Raw genomic sequence first — 9,478 nt, 5'->3', positions numbered from 1 at the left:
TGCTGGAATTAAATGACTCTTTTCATAAATTATTACGAATCCGTGCCCTTCTAAACACTGGATATCCCACTTGAGGTTCAGCACTGCCATTTTAGTGATCTCTTGATGATACTTGATGTTGCCTCAGAAATGCTATTACTGGCACAACAACCTTGTTGAAAATCCTTGGGACCAAAGCTAGACCAAACAGCAGGGCCCTGAATTGGAAGTGACATTTCCATATTAATTCCTTATTAATCTAAACATTTCCTTATTAATCTAAATGAATTTAAGTCTCCGGGACCTGATGAACTCCATCCAAGGGTATTAAAAGAACTGGCAAATGTAATATCGGAGCCATTGGCAATAATCTTTGAAAACTCCTGGAAAACAGGAGAGATCCCAGCAGACTGGCAGAGGGCAAACGTTGTCTCCATCTTCAAAAAGGGGAAAAACGAGGATCCCAACAATTATCGTCCAGTTAGTCTGACATCAGTACTAGGAAAGATTCTGGAGCAGATCATTAAACAGAGAGTCTGTGAACATCTAGAAGGCAATGCCATAATCACAAAAAGTCAACATGGGTTTCAGAGAAACAAGTCATGCCAGACAAACCTAATCTCTTTCTTTGATAAAATTACCAGCTTGGTAGATGAAGGGAATGCTGTGGATATAGTATATCTTGATTTCAGTACAGCCTTTGACAAGGTTTCCCATGACATACTTGCAAACAAGCTGGTAAAATGTGGGCTAGACAAAGGAACTGTTACATGGATCTGTAATTGGTTGACTGGCCGAACCCAAAGGGTGCTCAACAATGGCTCCTTTTCATCCTGGAGAGAAGTGACCAGTGGGGTCCCACAGGGCTCTGTCCTGGGCCCAGTGCTATTCAACATCTTTATCAATGACCTGGATGACAGAATTGGGAGCATACTTATCAAATTTGCAGATGACACCAAATTAGGGGGAATAGCTAATACCCCAGAGGACAGGATCAAGATTCAAAATGACCTGAATAGACTAGAAAGCTGGGCCAAAGCTAACAAAATGAAATTCAACACAGAGAAATGTAAGGTATTGCACTTAGGGCGGAAAAATAAAATGCACAGATATAGGATGGGTGACACCTGGCTGAATGAAACTACGTGTGAAAGGGAACTAGGAGTCCAAGTAGACCACAAGTTGAACATGAGTCAACAGTGTGATGCGGCAGCTAAAAAGGCCAATGCTATTTTAGGCTGCATCAATAGAAGTATGGTATCTAGATCAAGAGAAGTAATAGTGCCACTGTATTCTGCTCTGGTCAGGCCCCACCTAGAATATTGTGTCCAGTTCTGGGCGCCACAATTCAGAAAGGACATTGAGAAACTGGAGCGTGTCCAAAGGAGGGCGACAAAAATGGTGAAGGGTCTGGAAACCATGCCCTATGAGGAACGACGTAGGGAGCTGGGGATGTTTAGCCTAGAGAAAAGAAGGTTAAGAGGTGATATGATAGCCCTGTTTAAATATCTGAAAGGATGTCATATTGAGGAGGGAGCAAGCTTGTTTTCTGCTGCTCCAGAGAACAGGACCTGGAACAATGGATGCAAGCTACAGGAAAAGAGATTCCACCTGAACATTAGGAGGAACTTCCTGACAGTAAGGGCTGTTCGACAGTGGAATGCACTCCCTCGGAGGGTGATAGAGTCTCCTTCCTTGGAGGTCTTTAAACGGAGGCTGGATGGCCGTCTGTCGGGGATGCTTTGATTTGGATTTCCTGCATGGCAGGGGGTTGGACTGGATGGCCCTAGTGGTCTCTTCCAACTCTACGATTCTATGATTCTATGATTCTATATTTGAAACGGAGGCACTCCCTGAAATCTGGATGCGTTAGAAATGCATATATGCTGTCCTCAAATCCACAGAAATTAAGTAATCACCCAATTCCAAATTGTCCAAAATGGTGACCAATGGAGCTTGACAGACAGGTCACATGAGGCACACCCTGCCTCCGCCCACAGGCCAGCGTGACACACTGCATCACACTGAACGCGGTGTCATGGCACTCCTCTGGTGTTGCGTCTAGATGAAGCAGCATCAAAGGAGCGTGAAAAGCCACACGCTGGCAGCTATGGCACCCTTTCCAGAATGCAAAAAAGAGCCCCTTTTTGCAGCTCCTTTTTGTGCCATGGGAAGCAGGGATCAGAGCCATGGTGTGCAGTTGCTACAGCCCCAATCCGGCACAGATAGAGGCAGCTGCAGGCTGTCCCTTAGGGGTGATTTGTACAGCCCCAAAGTCTCCACCTTGAACAATATATATTGGACAAACCTATTGAGAAATTCCAGGCCCAGATATTGTATTTAGGAACAGTGAAAAATAGAGAAAATACCCCTTGGTATCTCTTGTTTCTTGGAATTTCTTCTGCGTCTAATAAATGAAGTATTTTGCTCATTCCTTCAGCCATACAAAGCATTATAGTGCATTTCAATATTAGGAAGTCTGAGACCACACCTTTCTTTAGTATCAAGCATTGTTTTAATTCTGGGTTTCCTTGCCTGCCAAACAGGCAAAAAATGAAAATCTGGAAATTCTTTTGACCATTGCATAAAGGGCATTCCATTTCATACAGTGCAGATCATTTGAACAAAAATAATCACAGCTTAAGGATTTCTCAGCAATAAAGCCAACTGGCTCTCCACAGTCAAGTTTGAACTGAGGAGTACTCCTAGAATACATTCCTGCTCTATCAAAGGGAGAGCCAGCTCTCCAAAACAGGCTGTCTGCCTAATTCCCAGGATTCAGCACAGACTCCATTTTGTCCAGCCAAACACTGCCTCTAAACATTAGCCCAGGACTTGAACAATCTCTCTCAACTCAGATGGAATGGAGAAATAGGCCCAGAGGCAAAGGCGAACCACCTCTGGAAATTTATTGATGGAGAAAACCCCATGAATGAGATTGTCATAAATAGCCAGGTGGTTTAAAGGCACACACATGCACATTAGCACTGGAGACAAAACTGAACCTTGCCGAACATCAGAGCATGACTGAAAAGTCTCTCAATACTACTGTCTGGCAGCCACTTTGAAGAAAGGTGCAGAAATATTGTCTATATTGTCTACCCAGCCCATGATATTCTGGAAGATACCATGGTCAACTGTATTGAAAACCCTATTAGTATTTATAAAAGTGAAAATGGAATATATTGTTGAACATTATTATTAACATTTGCAGTCTAATGGGAATTAAATAAAACTCATTTTCCACAGATTTGTCCATTGGTATGCCTTTCTTTATTTGTAATAAGTCACTTAGTAAAAAATACAATTGACTAAATATGTCCACACAAGTTCAGAACATGCCAGTGGCAAATTTCATCAAGCAATGCACAGCCTAGTGGAAACAAGTTGTCAATTTTAAGTCAGCTTGCAAAGCTAAGCTACAGTATTTTTAAAGGCATCATAGTTTTTAGCACCATTATATTGCAGTGAAGCAATATGCAGTCTGATGTGTTTTGAAGTTGTTACGGGTATGTGAATATCCATAATTAAATTTGCTACATTTGCACCTCACTTTCTACTGCACACAGTGCTCCAACCATTTTGCCTTAGCCCTGCAAAACAGATCACATGGAGTAGAAGTGATTAGCCAAAGACAAAAACCAATCAGTACATTTCAGAGCAAAGCAGAGGACTGAACCTGGTTTTGCACACCCAGATCCATCAACAGTCAAGCTGCTTCAACCATAGGAGTCTCATTAATTTTTATTACTAACTGCTGCCAGATGGTTAATAGAATTTGCACTGTATGGAGACGTGAAGCCAAGTATGTTGGATTTTTTAAAAAAAGCTTAGACACAACATTGCAGCGATGGAAAGAGATCATTTATAATTTCTTAAATTTCATTGAATTAAACATTGTTCTTTTTTGGACTTAAAGGGTCTTATGAAGAAAAGGTTAAATATTTTCATCTTCAGAAGTACAGTAGAAGACATCTATTTAGTAAAGCTCTAAGAGGGGTATGAGCATTGTATTCTATGTTCTGGTCTTTTAATTATTTATCAGATTTATAAAACATAATGTCTGCCCACAAGGCACATGGATCTATGTACAATGAAAACATTTATTATCTTATGTTATTCATTTGGACTACTTCTTTATTTCTTTTGACCTGAAAGGGAATTCACTGTAGTCCCTGGCTGCACAGCCTACAGAATTCATCCACAAAAGGTTAATGCAAAACCATACCCACAGATACTGACACGCTGATATCATAATCCAATAGAGAAACAAGAAAACTATCCATTCAGGTCAAAACAGAATCTAGTTATCTGTCACCAGCAACAGCAAATAATGGTAGATGGAAGGCACTTGATTGTGATTCATCCAGTGTTATATTTGCAGCTGCCACAGCTTTATGGTTTGCCTTGTTTCATGGTCATATTGCTCATGCATTCCAATTTGAATGGGGGGAAAAGGCAAGGAATTACATTAGTCAAACTACATAGGTATAATGTTCACTTATTCAACTATTATTCACTGGTCTTTTGAGACAGCAGTCTACAGTACCTACGTAATTACTAGTAAGTTATTAGAGAACTGAGTATTTGCAACAGCAAAATAACCTAATGATCTTACAGACGGACCCTACATTAGGCTGGAAGTAAGTTCCATTGATTTCAGTGGCTGTTATTTCCAAGGATGCTTGAAAAACTATACTGTACTTAACATTTTATTGAAACAGATATAATATGGAGGGCCAAAATACCCTAAAAGGCACCAGATCCCATCTGATTTTGTTTTTTTAATTAATTTTTTAATTTTTTAATGAAAAATGTACTAACATACAAACATACCAACATATTAAAATACAACACAAAGCTCTAATCACATTTAAATACATTTAAATACACTTTCATACTACTCCAATAGTTAAGTTTTATTCTTCGTTCTTCTCTTCGGATCCCATCTGATTTTGGCAGCTAAATAGGATCAGCCCCGATTAGTACTTGTACAGGAGACCACCAACAAATACTAGGTGCTGTGAGCTATGTTTCAGGGTAAAGAACTGGGGAAAACCTCCTCTGAGTATCCCTTGCCTAAGAAATCCCTATGGCAGACAACACACACACATATAATTCTAACTTGTCCTGGCTTTGGAGCTGTACTCTTTGCATTTCTTCCTCTATGTCACATCCAGTTCCTCTCGTGAAGTGGGCTTTAGGAAGAACTGATCTTCTGTCATGTCAGCATGAACAACATAAAGGACCTCCTTGCTGAGTGGAGCATCTGCTGGTGCTGTCTCCAATGCTGCAGTGAGACCAAGACTGTGGGCTTCCTGGAGCAGCCACCTGTGATGATCTGTTCAGAGTGAGAAACTGGGCAGACAGACTTCTGGAAATGATGGGTCTGTATGAAATTCATGGTCAACAGGCAACTTGAACATGCATGCTCACACATTCACAATATGGTAGTTCTGTTGTCTGAGCACTTGTGAGCCTCAGGTGTGTCCAATGCAAGGCCAGCTGAATACACAGTACAGCATCTTACTATGTTTATTCTTGATTGTAACCTACCCCGATCCTCCAGGGAGAGGTGGGCTATAAATAAATCATCATCATCATCATCATCATCATCAACCTTGGAGAATGTGGTGGAGTCTCCTTCTGCACAGGTTTTTAAAGTTATGCTGGATGGCCATCTGTCAGAAGGTGACACAGTAATTAATAATAACTTAAAAAATTTAAAACAAAAAGTATAGCCTCCAAAGGCCCACATCTGTCCACCCAGCTTGTGATGAATCAATACGGGGTCATGTAATGCTCAAGTAAAACATAAAAGCCTAGACAGACCATGTTATACAGTATACCTTTTCAAAGCAACAACACAAATCAAGCTCTGCAATCATGCCTAGGCAAATGAGCACTTATGCCTGAATCCCATTGAGGAGCAAGGTAGCATAAAAATCATAGTCCAAGCAGATGCGCTTTCTTAGAGGTTCCATAACTGTGGTGCCTCATGCCATGAAGCAAAAACATACAAACCACTCTTTTTCTCACATTGGACTTAGTGGTTAGGAAGCTAATCAACTATTGTACAACAGACATGCACAAAGCCATGGCACCTATGACAGAACAACAGGATGCAGCATAACTATATATTTGGCATATATTTATGTTTTACTGTAAGTGGACAGGATTTGGGCTGTTAATGCCCACCACACATTAGCCCTATTCAATCATTACAGAGGAAGATTAACTCACCACATAAGGGTGAGCATGGCCACACCAAGTAGTGTTGCTCACCAACATTGCACATATTATGTAGCTCCTGTTCTGACATGTTGTTTTTTGTTGTTTTTACTTACTTATCTCTCACCTTTCTCCTAATATAGGGATTCAAGACAGCAAACAACAAATTTAAAACAATGCAATTTAAAAGCCCTAAATGGCTTGGGCCCAGGTTACTTGGAGGACCGCCTCTCCCCATATAATCCGCCCCGCACACTTAGGTCAACCCGGGAAGAATTTGTTGAGGATCCCGATGGCGAGATATGCGTCAACCTCGCAAAGGGCCTTTTCCATCTCGGCCCCTAGGATCTGGAACACCCTTCCTGATGAGCTCCGCTCCACCACCTCCCTGGATCTCTTTAAAAAGAGACTTAAGAACTTCTTGTTTCAGCAAGCCTTCCCAGCTGCTCTTTGATATCATGTGACTCCCCCCTATATGTACTGTATTATCGACTGCACTCAGCTAGCTTGGATTTGAGGTAATGGTTTTAATTTGTATAATTTTAATGTTTTTATTGAAGTTTTATTTATGTATTGCAATTTTTAGTCTGTATTTTGTATCTTGTTATTGCAATTTCTATTTGTACACTGCTTTGATCACTGTGGAAAAGCGGTTTATAAATAAACTTATTATTATTATTATTATTAAAATCAATACAAAAGCATTAAAATGCATGAATATAAAATTGAAAAAACAATTGAACAATTTTAAAAGTTAAAATGGCTACACTTGAAAATGTAACACATGTTAAAAATGCTTAAATTTTAAATTACAAAGCATTTAAAGCCCAACCCATGTCACTTTGAAAAAGTCTGACAGCACAAGAATATATGCTGTGCTAGCAGCTATAGGTAAGGAGCCTTCATGTATATGCAAGGATATTGTGAAGATGTTGCTGGCTCACTTTCATCGTGCTTTACCTTGGAAGTGGGGAATCTTTTGCCCACACAAACCTTTCCCTCTGATCTGTGGACTCCATGGCCTGTAATGCTTGCTGGAGAAACTGACTTTGCCAGAAACTGCTCCCTAAAAGTGACAAAAACACCAGAAGATTCTGGTTATGCCTCTGCAAGTTGAGTCAGAAGCAGTCTCCTCAAGACACCAGGCTGAACATCTTAAAGCAGCAGTTCCCAAAGACATAGTTTGCCCATATATCATTGCTACATAAAATGGTGCAATTTATGTTTGTTGTTGTTGCCTTCAAGTTGTTTCCAATTTATGGTGAGCCTAAGGCACGGGTTTTTCTTGGAAAGGGTTGTTCAGAGGAGGTTTGCCACTGCCTAGCCCTAAGGCTGAGAGCATGTGATTTGCCCAAGGTCATTCCACTTTAATTGCCATGGCTGTATCCCATAGCTACACTCCTGTGTATGTTGTGTGCCTTCAAGTCGTTTTCAACTTATGGCAACCACATCATGGTGTTTTCATGGCAAGATTTGTTCAGAGGAGGTTTGTCATTGCCTTTCTCTGAAGCTGAGAGAGTGTGATTTGGCCAAGGTGACCCAGTGGGTTTCATAGCTGAGCTGGGAAATGAACCTTGGTCTCTAGAGTTGTATCCAACACTCAAACCACTAAGCCATGCTGACTATTATATTTACTTATGTAAATGTAAACATTATGTTTACTTAGCAGTAAATCACACATAGTTAATTAGGCTGAAAAGTGCAACCGTATACATATTTAGTCAGAATTAAACTCAATATATCCTCACGTAATCGTTTATTACCTGAGTACAGGTTAAGTCTCTCTTATCTGGAATTCTGAAATTCAAAATATTCCAAAATCCAAAACTGTCCACATGAGTTGCTGAGATAGTGACACTTTTGCTTTTTGAAGTTTTGATAAACACAAGCTTTATTTCATGCGCAAAATTATTATAGATATTGTATATAAACTTACCTTCAGGTGATGTGTATAAGGTATATATAAAACATAAATGAATATCATGCTTAGACTTGGGTCAAGATATTTCATAATGTATATGCAAATATTCCAAAATCTGAAATACCTTTGGTCCCAAGCATTTTGGATAAGGGAGACTCAACCTGTAATAGCAACTGAGAGTCGGTGTGGTGTAGTGGTTTGAGCGTTGGATGATGATAGAACAAGGTTTGAATCCTGCTCAGCAATGAACACCGACTGGGCAAGTCACACTCTCTCAGCCTCAGAGGAAGGCAGTGGCAAAACCCCCCGAAGAAACTTGCCAAGAAAACTTTGTGGTCGCTTTGCTCTACAGTCACCATAAATCTGAAATGACTTGAAGGCACACAACAATAACAACAATTGTTTATAGGAGTACAACCTTAATATACAACTTTTTCAAGAAACTTGAGATTAAGAGTGCATCCAGGAGGCTGCCTAACAATTTAACCTTATATCTCTCTATTCAGAATTAAGCTCTTCCTCTAAATCAAATTACTTGTACAAAATGAACTGATGGTTGGTAAATCAACACTTGTATGAACCTTATTAGTTTAGTTGCTCTCCTCTACTTGGGATTAGTTCTCAGACCACTGAGTCAGATACTTAAGTATCTATATGCTGACTATAGTCTAAAGGGCTTCACTCAAAATATTATTAGCTATTACGTTACATTAGTACCTATATTCTACTTGCAATGGAAGATTGGCAAGTAATAAAAGTGCCGTTTTGATTTGTGGAGCAATTCACATTCATCCCCACTCTGCATTTCCAATTGTTGTTGTTGTTATTGTGCCTTCAAGTTGTTTCCGACTTATGAAGACCCTAAAGCGAAGCTATCATGGGTTTTTCTTGGCAAGATTTCATCAGAGGGTTTTTTGCCATTGTTAGCCTCCGAGGCTGAGAGAGTGTGACTCACCCAAGGGAAGTTTCAAAGGCAGAGTGGGGAATCGAACTCTGGTCTCCAGAGTGGTTCAAGGCTTTGCACAAGGGAAAAACAACAGCCACAAGACAACCACAATATTTAAAAAAAAAAAAAAAAGCCACAAAACAACCACAACAACAAAATACCAGAACTGCTGGAACTGGAAAACCCTAGGGATCATTAACAGCATGGAAAGCAAGACTGGAAGCAAAACAAAAGATGCTTCAAAGGGGCAATTAAAAACTGAGGATCCAAAATAAAAGTGGGTAATGGAAAGGGAATACACAGACACACTCCAAAACTGATTTTCCAGGCCTCATCTTCTCCTTCCAACCAGGCAGAATCTGCACTGCCAAAATAATGTAATCTGACAGCACTTTAACTGC

The sequence above is a fragment of the Sceloporus undulatus genome, chromosome 1 (assembly GCF_019175285.1).
Source record: "Sceloporus undulatus isolate JIND9_A2432 ecotype Alabama chromosome 1, SceUnd_v1.1, whole genome shotgun sequence".
NCBI lineage: Eukaryota > Metazoa > Chordata > Lepidosauria > Squamata > Phrynosomatidae > Sceloporus > Sceloporus undulatus.
Note: the sequence above shows the minus strand (reverse complement) of the source record.